Below are 10,364 nucleotides of genomic sequence, written 5' to 3'. Positions count from 1 at the left end.
GTTGTCTCTTCACTCTGTTTCCTTTGCTGTGCAGAGCCTTGTTACTTTGATGCATTCCCATTTGTCTATCCTTTCTCTGATTTGCTGAGCTATGGAAGTTCTATTCTGACAGTTACTGCTTAGGCCCAGATGTTAGTGTTTATTCCTATTCTTTGCATTAGTAATTTTAAGTCTTGTATTACAATTTTTGATCCACTTTGAGTTGATATTAGTACAGGGTGAGACACAAAGTTCTAGATTGTCTTCTACAAATATGAATATCCAGTTTTCCCCAATGTTTGTTGAAAAAGTTGTCTTTTCTCCATCATATGCTTTGGGGACCTTTGTCAAAATATTTTTGTCATAAATACAGTGGCTGTAGCTGTGGGGCTTTTTCTCTGGGTATTCTCTTTCTCTTGCATTGGTCTTCATGTCTGTTTTTGTTTTTATTGCTATAACTCAATACTATAGTTTGAAGTCAGGTGTTGAGATACCTCTAGCATTGCTTTTTTTGCTCAGGATTGCTTAGATTTTTCAAGGTCTGTTGTGTTTCTATATGAGCTTTAGGAATGATATTCTATCTCTGTAAAATTTTAATTGGGATTGCACTGAACATGTAGATTACTTTTGGTACATAGAGGCATTTTGAAAATATTGAGCCTGCTGATCCATGAGCATAGAAGATCTTTCAATCTTCTGATCTGCCCTTCTATTTCTTTCTTTAGTGATTCATAGTTTTCACTGTAGAGGTCTTTCATATCCTGCACAAATTTATTCCTAAGTATTTTTTAAGGCCAATGTGATTGGGATTTTTTTCCTTATTTTTTGTCAGTCTGTTGATAAGTTGGTAAATAGAAAACTACTGGTTTTTGTATTGTGACTTTGTATCCTGCATCTTTACTGAAAGCATTTATGAGCACTGAGGGGCTGTTGGTGGAATTTTAGGGTCTTTTATGTATAAAATCATATCATCTGCAAATAGGGAAGTCATCAAATTATCCCTATTTCAATTCCTTTCATCTATTTTTCCAGTTTTATTGCTGTGGCTGACAATTCCATACTATATTGAATGAGAGTGGTGAGAGTGGATACTCTTGTCTTGTTTCTGACTTTAGAAGAATTGGTTTCAGTAACATTTAGTATGATGTTGGCTAAAGGTTTGTCATTATGGCCTTTACTATGTTGAGAGACATTCTTTCTATTCCTCCTTTCTTCGAAGCTTTTATTACAAAATTTTATTCTTATTTTGCCAAAGACATTTTCTACATCTAGAAAATGTGTTTATATGCCAAATGATATTTATTGATTTCTTTTACATTTATTAATTTTATCATGGTGTATGACCCTTTTTTACATGCCAGATTCATTTTGTAGATATTTCATTGAGAACTTTGCATCTACATTCATTAAAGAGCTGGTCTGTAATTCTCATTTTGTGTTGTGTCCTTATCTGGTATTGGAACAGGTGTGATACTGGAATCATAGAGCCTGGTGGTGCTCCTTCCCTTTCCAGTTTGAGTATTGGTGTTCTTTTTCAGATGTCTGGTAAAACTCAGTTCTTGTGTTTTTGTTGAGAGACTATTACTGCTTTAATATCATTGGTTGTTATAGATACATTTAGGTGGTTATCTTCTTGGTTCAATTTTGGTAGGCCAATACATGTAGGAATTTATCCATTCTAAATTTTTGTATTTTAATATTGAATTTTAATCGTTTAATTTTTAATAACTTAATACAGGTTCTCAAAGTATTTCCTCATAATCTTCTGCATTTCATTGGCATTTCTTTCTTGTACTCTTTTTCATCTCTAAATTTATCAATTTGTGTGTTTTTCTCTTCCAAGTCGGATTGGATAAGGATTTATCAATTTTATTTATATTTTTGAAGAACTAACTTTGTTATATCAATTTTTTATAGAAAATATCCTATATTTCATTAATTTCTTGTCTCCTTTTTATTTTCTTCCATCTGCTATTTTATGGTTTGGCTTGTACTTTTTTTGTTTAAAAAGTTACTCAAAGCTATACACTTTGCTCTTAGCACTGTGTTGGCTGTATCTCAAAGGTTCTGGTGGTTATCTTCTCATTTCATTACATTCTAGGGACTTTTTGACTCCCCCCAACTCCCTGTTCTTCAATGACTCACTGATTATTCAACAGTGTTTTCAGTGTCCATGTGTTTCAGTATTTTTTTTCTGCTGAATTCTAGTTTTATTCCATATGATTTGACTGAGTACAGGGAGTTCTTTCAAGTTCCTTTTATTTGGTGTTTTGTAGAAAGTTCCATGGGCTGATGAAAAGAATGTATTGTGGAGTAAGTGGATGAAATACTCTGTAGATGTCAGTTAAGTCCATTTGGTCTATCATGTCCATTAACTCTAGTGGTTCTTTTTAGAAGTTTGTTGGTTTGCCTGAACAATTCGTGACAATTTTGCATTGAAGTCTCCCACTACTGAGTAGGAGTCTAGCTGTGCTTTTAAGTATGGTAGTGTTTTCAATGTAATTGGGGTGCACCAACATTTGGCACATATATGTTAAGAATTATTATTCTCTCTGTATTCATATGAAGTGAACCATCATTGTCTCTATTAAGTTTGGTCTGCAGTGCACTTCCTCAGATATGAATATAACTACTCCTGCCTGCGTTAGGCATCCATTTGCTTGGAAGATCATCTACCTCCTCTCCTCTCACCCTTTTCACTCTAAGCCAATGTTTATCTTTGTTGGAGAGATGCATTTCTCTTAATCAATAAATGCTTTCTAATCCAAGTTATCATGCTGTGTTATTTAATCAGGGAATTGAGGCCATTAACATTCAGTGTTGTGCTCCAGGACGAGCCCTGGGATTGCAGTTTTAAAAAAGCTCTCAGGACAGCTTAAGTTCTGTGGTATAGCATGTACCCTCCCATATCCCTATCCAAAGGGTCACCGCTAGCCCCTCTCATACAAATGACCTCCCTGGCGACAAAAAGGGGACCATCCAAGAACTATGCACTTAGCTATTTTTCTTCTTTCCAAGGATCTGAAGAACCCAGTGGTTGCAGACTGGCCCAGGCTAAGGCCTCCACCCACAGAGTGTCCAGCCACTGAGCGAGCACTCAGAGACCATGAATTCAGTGAAATATTGGTGCCATGAAGCAGTAAATGTCATGTCCTCAGGCAAAGAGCTAGTGGTGTGCCAGACCAAAGATGGAATTGTAGGTAAGACCCCTGTGACCACATGAGCCAGCCCACATACCTGCCCTTGGCCCCAGGGGAGCACAGGGGACATCTCACAGCTGCTACAGCCCTCCCAAAATCTGCATGGCAGTTGCAGAGTAAGATTTTTGCAATCATCAGAAGTTTGGAGAGCAAGTTCACCACTAATTAAAGTAAGAAAAACGACATAAAGTTTGTTCAGAAATGAACAAACAGGATTGGGGATGGAGTCAATGGTGGACCACTTTTCTAGTACACATGAGGTCTTGGATTTCATCTCTAGACCAAACAAGAACATTTCTGAGGCTTCAATTCACAGAACAGCACAGCCATGTTGTCTTTGCCAAAAGGAAGTGGTGGGTGGATGCAGGTCTCTGAGTGGTGGCTGTTAGAGGGTGTCAGGCTGTTGCATGGGGTGTTATTCCAAGTAGCAAAGCCCCTCCCTGAAGATCCTCCTACAGGCTCCCAGCTGAACTAGAAGTGGGAAAAGGGGGACAGGGGAAAAGAGGGATAGAGCACCAGTTAAGGACCTATGTGCCCATGGGGAAGATAGAACCACCAAATCCAGAGGTAAAGGGGACAAATAGACCACTTCTTGCATTCACTCAAGTCTGCATTACAAGTGGTTTCTGCCCAGTGGAGGGCATGGTCCACTGAATCTCAGGGGTCTCCTTGCCATGTTTGAGCAGAGGTCTCCTAGGTTGCCTGTGGCTTAACTCCTGTTCAGACCATCCAGGGGGCTGTGCTCATTCAGCCACTTCCAGACACCTGGGAGAATCTGGAGAAGCAACCTGAGGCCTCATCTCTGAGCTGTATTGTCCTTGTCACTGTGCTTGGTATCCTTTGGTTGGGGGACAGGACTGCAGGCTCTAGCTGGAGAACCCACCTCACATAAGCACACTGGTCTTGCCTGAGCCTGTTGTGGTCCTGCTGCAGTCAAGCATTGCTCAGATGGCTCCTGGAGGTCATTCATGGCAAAGACTTGAGTTTTCCACTTGAGCCTCTTGAAAAATGCTGAAGGATTTTCACCTGCTCTATATTTTGAAATTGAACACCTCAACTTTTTTCTTCACAGGCTTCAATAGATGGGAAGAATATAATTTCTAGTATTTTAAGCATCATTTCTTGATTTTAAATTGTAAAAAATACATAGTATAACATTTTCCATCTCCACCAGGCACAGTCCTGAGACACTGAACACAGCCACAATGGTGTGGGAAAGAGATCTGGATCTTTTCATTTGTGAAATGAAAGCTCTGTTTTAGCAAGGATCCCTCCTTTCTAAGTGTTCTACAACTCCCATTCTACCATCTGTAGGGACTGGAGCACCTTAGAGAAAACATGTAGTGGGCTCATGCAGTATTTGTTCTAGGTTTGGATTATTTCACTGAACACAGTGTGTTCTCAAGATTCATCCACATTGTAGCCTGTGTCAGAATTTCCTTCCTTTTTAAGACTAAATAATATTTCCATGTATGGCAAATATTTGCAGACACAAACTTTTAGGTGCTTCCTTCCCTTGACTTGTGTACCCTGTCAATTTCAAACACTTCTAATGAAATAAAAATCCCATTTTGCTTCCCAAATAACCACTCAGTGTTAATACTGAAGAGTATGTAGCATTGTCATCACTTTGCTCTTTTTCTGATTCTTACTTTTCTCTTGTTCCTTGTTGGCTAATTTTCTTTACTAGTGGGGTTTATTTTTTCTTGCGTTTTCTTGGCAGCACCTACAATCTTCATCTGTGTGAGGAATTCAATGGGTTTTCTACAGTGCTGGTTTTGTGGTCATGAATTCTTTGATTTTCTTTATTGTAAAAGACTTTTTTATTTCTCCTTCAATCAAGTTTTGCCAAATACACTAGCCTACATTGACAGTTGTTTTCTTTCAGGATTGGAAATACATCATTCCTTGCCCTCCTTGCATTTAGAATTTGTGTCAAGAAATCTGATGAGTTTACTGTTATATGTGACTTCTTTCTCCTTTGCAGCTATGGATGTTCTTTGTTCTGTATATTTCATGTTTTAACTGTAACATGTTTTGGGGAATGTTTCTTTTTGCTCATACCTATTTGCTGTCTTAAAGACTTTCAGTGTATGCATCCATTCCTTTCTCAAGATTGGGAAGTTTTCTGCTATCATGTCACAGACTGAATTATCTATGCCTATAGTTTGTATCTTCTCTTCAATACCTGTCTTTCAATGGTGTCCTGGAGGGCTTACATGTTCCATTTATGTTTTCTGAGTAATTTTTGATTTTTTCAAATCTGATTTCTCAACTTTAGTTTCAAGTTTTCTTACTCTGTATTTTCATCCTGCTCCACTGTGTTAGTGAAACTTTACATTGAGGTTTTTAGTTTGCATTCCCACCTAATCATTGATTATTCTTGTCTTTTTAAATTCATGGCTTGAGATTTAATCCTCTTTACTGTCACTAAGGACCTTTATTGTGCAATTCTTGGTTTTTGGAGGAGACATATTCGTTTCCATGGAAATTTTTCATCTGAGGACAAGTATTTTGTTTCAATCTGTGTCCATTTAGATAATGGTTTCTCATATATTATTAAAGGCTCTGTAGTGGCTAAGTCATGGTGTATTTTCTTATCTCTAGATTTGGGGTGGTAGTGTGGCTCAGTAGTGAAACATTCAACTTTAGTTCTTGGGATGTGGGGGTGCCACAACCTACTCTACCCAGGGAGACAAGCTTAGCTGTTGGGAAATGCAGCTTTGAGATAGCACCAATTCCTGAGGAAGAACAGTTACTGCTTCTGCTCATCAGTTGTGTAGGAGAAAAGATGAATGTATGTTACCTAGGAAGATTCAAGGTCATAAGAGTAGTAATGGGAAAACAAAAGGGGTGTAACCCTAATGAATATGGTAGGAGTATAATTTTATGTGGCAGAAAGGGGTGTTGTCTATGTTTAATAGAAGGGTTAATGTGAAAGTATAGTGGGATAGGTAGAAGAGGTCTAGTTAATATTGGGTGAGGTAGAAAGGATGAAGAGAAATGGGGAAAATTTAGCAGAGAGACAAACAAACACAAAACAAAACAACAAAAAAAGAACCTGGCAATCTGTGTACCCGATAAAACTATCAGTAACAAAGAAGGATTGGGTTATTTAAACAGAATAAAATGTGAGAGTAGTTCTACCTATAGAGAAGAAGAGCATAAAAATGGGGATGGTTAATAGGAAGTGAAAGTAGATATGGTTTAAGATTGATGCTGAAGGGAAAAGGAAATATGCTGCCTGTTCTTTCTTACTGGTTTCTCTGCAACAGAACAGTCTGGGCACTCCTTGTCCTAGGTAGGGTCTGTATACCAGGTGTGGGGCATTCTGAGCTTCTGAAGTTTTTGTGTGTAGAGAGCAGCACTGGTGGAGGAAATCACAGGAGAATCTGGGTGAAGCAAGAGGCAAGCCACAGTGGGCTGTAGCTTCTTGTCCAGCATCAGTCTGTGGGCATGGTGGGGGATTGTGCATCAGGCTTCATGGGTTGTGTTTTGTGGGCATTGGACTGGTGATTCTGGGTCTGCAGTCTGTGGATCCTCACTGCCCTGATTACCTCCTGCCTCTGGGGTGTTGATTCCTTGCAGTTCAGTAGGGAATGCCATGCAAAGATTACTGTTCAGTAAGGTGCACCTGAGAGGAAGAATGTCTGTGGTGTCACTAAGTTGCCTTGCTCCCTGTGTTCTATAGTTTTCACTGTAGCAGTTATTCATATCATTAGTTTTGCTTTACTCACATGTATTTTATTTTTGTGTATTTGTGTGGTTATTGCAAATGAGTTTGCTTGCCTGATATCATTATCATAGTTCATTATTGATGTATAAAGAAGCCACTGCTTAATTTATCAGTTCTAAGAGTCTTTTAATGGAGTCTATAGAACTTTCTGTGTACAGAATATTATTAACAAATAGGGAAGATTTGAATTCTTCCTTTCCTATTGTATGCCCTTACTTTCCTCACTTGCCTAAATTCTCTCGGTACAATTTCTAGTACAATATTGCATATAGATCAGGAAAAATGAGGCATGGGAAAGAGGAGAAAGAACACAAAGGTAAACACTGTGTTAGTAATTATCTTTACTGAAAATCTCAAACACACTGTTTTGTCTGCTTTAAGCCTTACACACATAATCAACAAGCTGCAATATCTAGGAAAAAGAATATAGGAAGAATAGTAGCTCCCATCCTTTGGCCTTACCTACTTGCCCAACTAATTAGCACGCTTTGTGAATGAGCAAGGATATCTTAAAGAAGAAACACTGGGGGGAAAAACATCTGGGGAAAAACTTCTGTGGGCCCAAAGATATTTATAAGGAAAGCACTTATCAGAAAAATGGTCATCTTTCTTGAAGGGAACATCTGGCAGGCCCATTCTTTCTTTCAAGAATGCCCACACACCCATGTCATTATGTCCCAAAATTTAATAAACAGGCCAACCTAAAAAAATCTTACTCTTTTTGCTAAGACAGTGTGACAGCAGAGTAGCAGAATATTCCATGTGTTTAGAACCAAGGAGAGCATTCATCCAAGGGGAAACCAAGCCTGCAGGCCATGGAAGTTCTGGAACCTGATTTTCTGCATGGGTTTTGGGAACATAGTTCAGTGGTGCTGTACCTGGCTCAGGAGAAACCAAGCCTACTGATAGTGGGAGATCTAGGAACTGATTTCCCACACAAGCTTCAGGAAACACAGTTTAGTGGCTCTGCTTCTGGGGGAACCAAACCTGCTGGCTTGTGCCTTCTGTTACCTCTGGACTAGTGGGATTCACAGGTCCTGCTTATCAGGGGCACTGGTTTCCCTGACATTTTAAGGTGAAGATAGTGGGTCCTGTAGTAGGGGGAGTATAAAACTCTGTGTTCCTGTGTGTGCTAGGAAGCAAGACTTTCTGCAGAGCAATGAATAATGAAGCCAGGAGCCATATGGGAACTTCAGGGGTGGGGGATCATGTGTTTGAACTTCAAGTCATTCTTCCCTTTCTTCTTGTGGTTAATTGCTTCTCTATTTGTGGATTTGAAATAGGCCTTGCTGCTTGCTAGTTATGGGATGCAGTCAGTGTCTTTTGGGATCCTCTGATCTTCCTTTTGCAGGGCAGTTACCACTTGGCTATAAAGATTTCACCAATGCAATATTGTCCCTCACCCCCACCCCAGGGAAGCATAATTCTAACACCAATAAATTTTGTTTAACCTTAGAACTTACTCACAAAAGATTTGCTACGTTATATGTTATCAGTGGAAAGATATCATTATAACATTAAATTCTAAATAGCATCAGAATAAAACTGAAAACTGTGTTTTTTATTATGTTGATTTATTTGACTTTTTGACATGTTTTAGTATATGTTAGCTTTTAAGGGGTTTACATTGTCACAGTTGCATATATAGTAGATTGTATGTTGCTTAGATTCATCCCTCCATCATTCTCTCTCATTACCCTCCCCTCCTATTTGAAATAATTTCATTCTTCTATTTTCATACAAGCATATTAAAGTCATGCACCATACTCACCTGCCTTTCCTCCTCAAGTAACTCTCACAATTATCACTAGTATCCACGCCAAACAGGACCTATTTTACATTACTGACCTTAATATTTTAAGTGTATGCTCATTTTTAGTAGGGTTTTACCATGGCATTACAACTGTGAATACATTATATTTTAATTTGATTAAACTCCTCTATTACTCTCCCTTAAACTTTTCTCAATCCCCATATTAACCAAAAGCTTTCAGTGTGTTTTGTTGTATCAACTTCCAAAACAAGTTCAAGTTAGTGTATTGAAATTCATGAGAAGTACAAAATATTTGCACTTAATTAGCACAGAGATATTTCATAATTATTGAACTGTACAACTGTTTGTCAAGAGATTGGTGCATTTTTCATTGTAATAGAAATATTAATGCTATTGAAATCTATAAAAATTACCACTGATTGTTTAAATTAGTCTTCTAGACTATTTATTATGCTTTTCACTCAATGAGTATTTATTATTAGGTGATAAATATTTATAGCAATTTTTTTCTATACTTCAATATATAATTTCAACCTAGTCAGAATATTACATCTCTGAAATATCAAGAGTGCACCCCACTATTGTATATTCCCACTTTTATAAGCTAGACTAGATACTGAAGATCATGTAAACATTCCAGTGTATGTGGTGAATATTCATGCATGTACAGCTAGCATGTGAATATATGTTTCATTTTAGGTAAACTGTCATATTTCAATAATATTTACATTGAATTTGAATTACACTTTTTATATAAGGGGACTAAGTGGTTTTTCATCAAATGATTGCATACAATTTTTTATATCTTTAACTAATTTCTATGGACATAAAAAAACCTTTTTATTTCTTCTTTTTAGCTTCTAATTTGTATAGGCAGTACATTTTACATGGCAGTGATAGGAATTATGACCAAAGTAACTATAACACAGGATATAAAGAAAGCACAGCTAGACTCCAACTAAACAGTGCAAGGAATGAACACCCCAGAGGCAGAAGGTAATCAGGGCAGTGAGGATCCACTGACCACAGACCCAGAATCACCAGCCCAATGCCGAAAAACACAACCTGATGCACAATCCCCAGCCATGCCCACAGCCTGATGCTGGCCAAGAAGCGACAGACCACTGTGCCTGGCCCCCTGCTGCACCAAGAATCTCCTGTGATGTGCTCCACCAGTGCTGCTCTCTACAAACAGACACTGCAGAATCCCAGAACCACCCACATCTTGTATACAGACCTTACATAGGACCAGGGGCACCCAGACTGTACAATGTCAGAGATACCAGTAAGAAAGAACAGGCAGCAGACATCCTTTTCCTTTCAGCATCAATCTTTAGACACATCTACTTTCATTTCCTATTAACTGTCCCTATTTATATACTCTTCCTCTCTATAAGTAGAACTACTCTCACGTTTTCTTCTGTTTACCTAACCCAATCCTTCTTCATTACCGATACTTTTAGCTAGTACACAGATTGCCAGGTTCTTTTTTTGTTGTTTTGTTTTCTGTTTGTTTTTCTCTCTGCTGAATTTTCCCCATTCCTCTTCCTCCTTTCTTCCTCACACAATATTAACTAGACCTCTTCAACCTATCTCACTGTACTTTCTCATTAACCCTTGTATTAAACATAGACAACACCCCTTTTTGCCACAAAAATTTTACACCTACAATATT

At 38.2% G+C, this 10,364-nt stretch overlaps 1 pseudogene; it reads left to right on the top strand.

Annotated features, from left to right (window-relative positions):
* The first annotated feature begins 3,085 nt into the window (after window positions 1-3,085).
* Window positions 3,086-10,364, top strand: part of LOC109677926 (tubby-related protein 3-like) — a 90,524-nt pseudogene continuing 83,245 nt past the window's right edge.

The sequence above is a fragment of the Castor canadensis genome, chromosome 13 (genome assembly GCF_047511655.1).
Source record: "Castor canadensis chromosome 13, mCasCan1.hap1v2, whole genome shotgun sequence".
Taxonomy (NCBI): domain Eukaryota; kingdom Metazoa; phylum Chordata; class Mammalia; order Rodentia; family Castoridae; genus Castor; species Castor canadensis.
The sequence above is the reverse complement of the archived record's forward strand: the minus strand, read 5'-3'. Positions and strand labels throughout refer to the sequence as shown.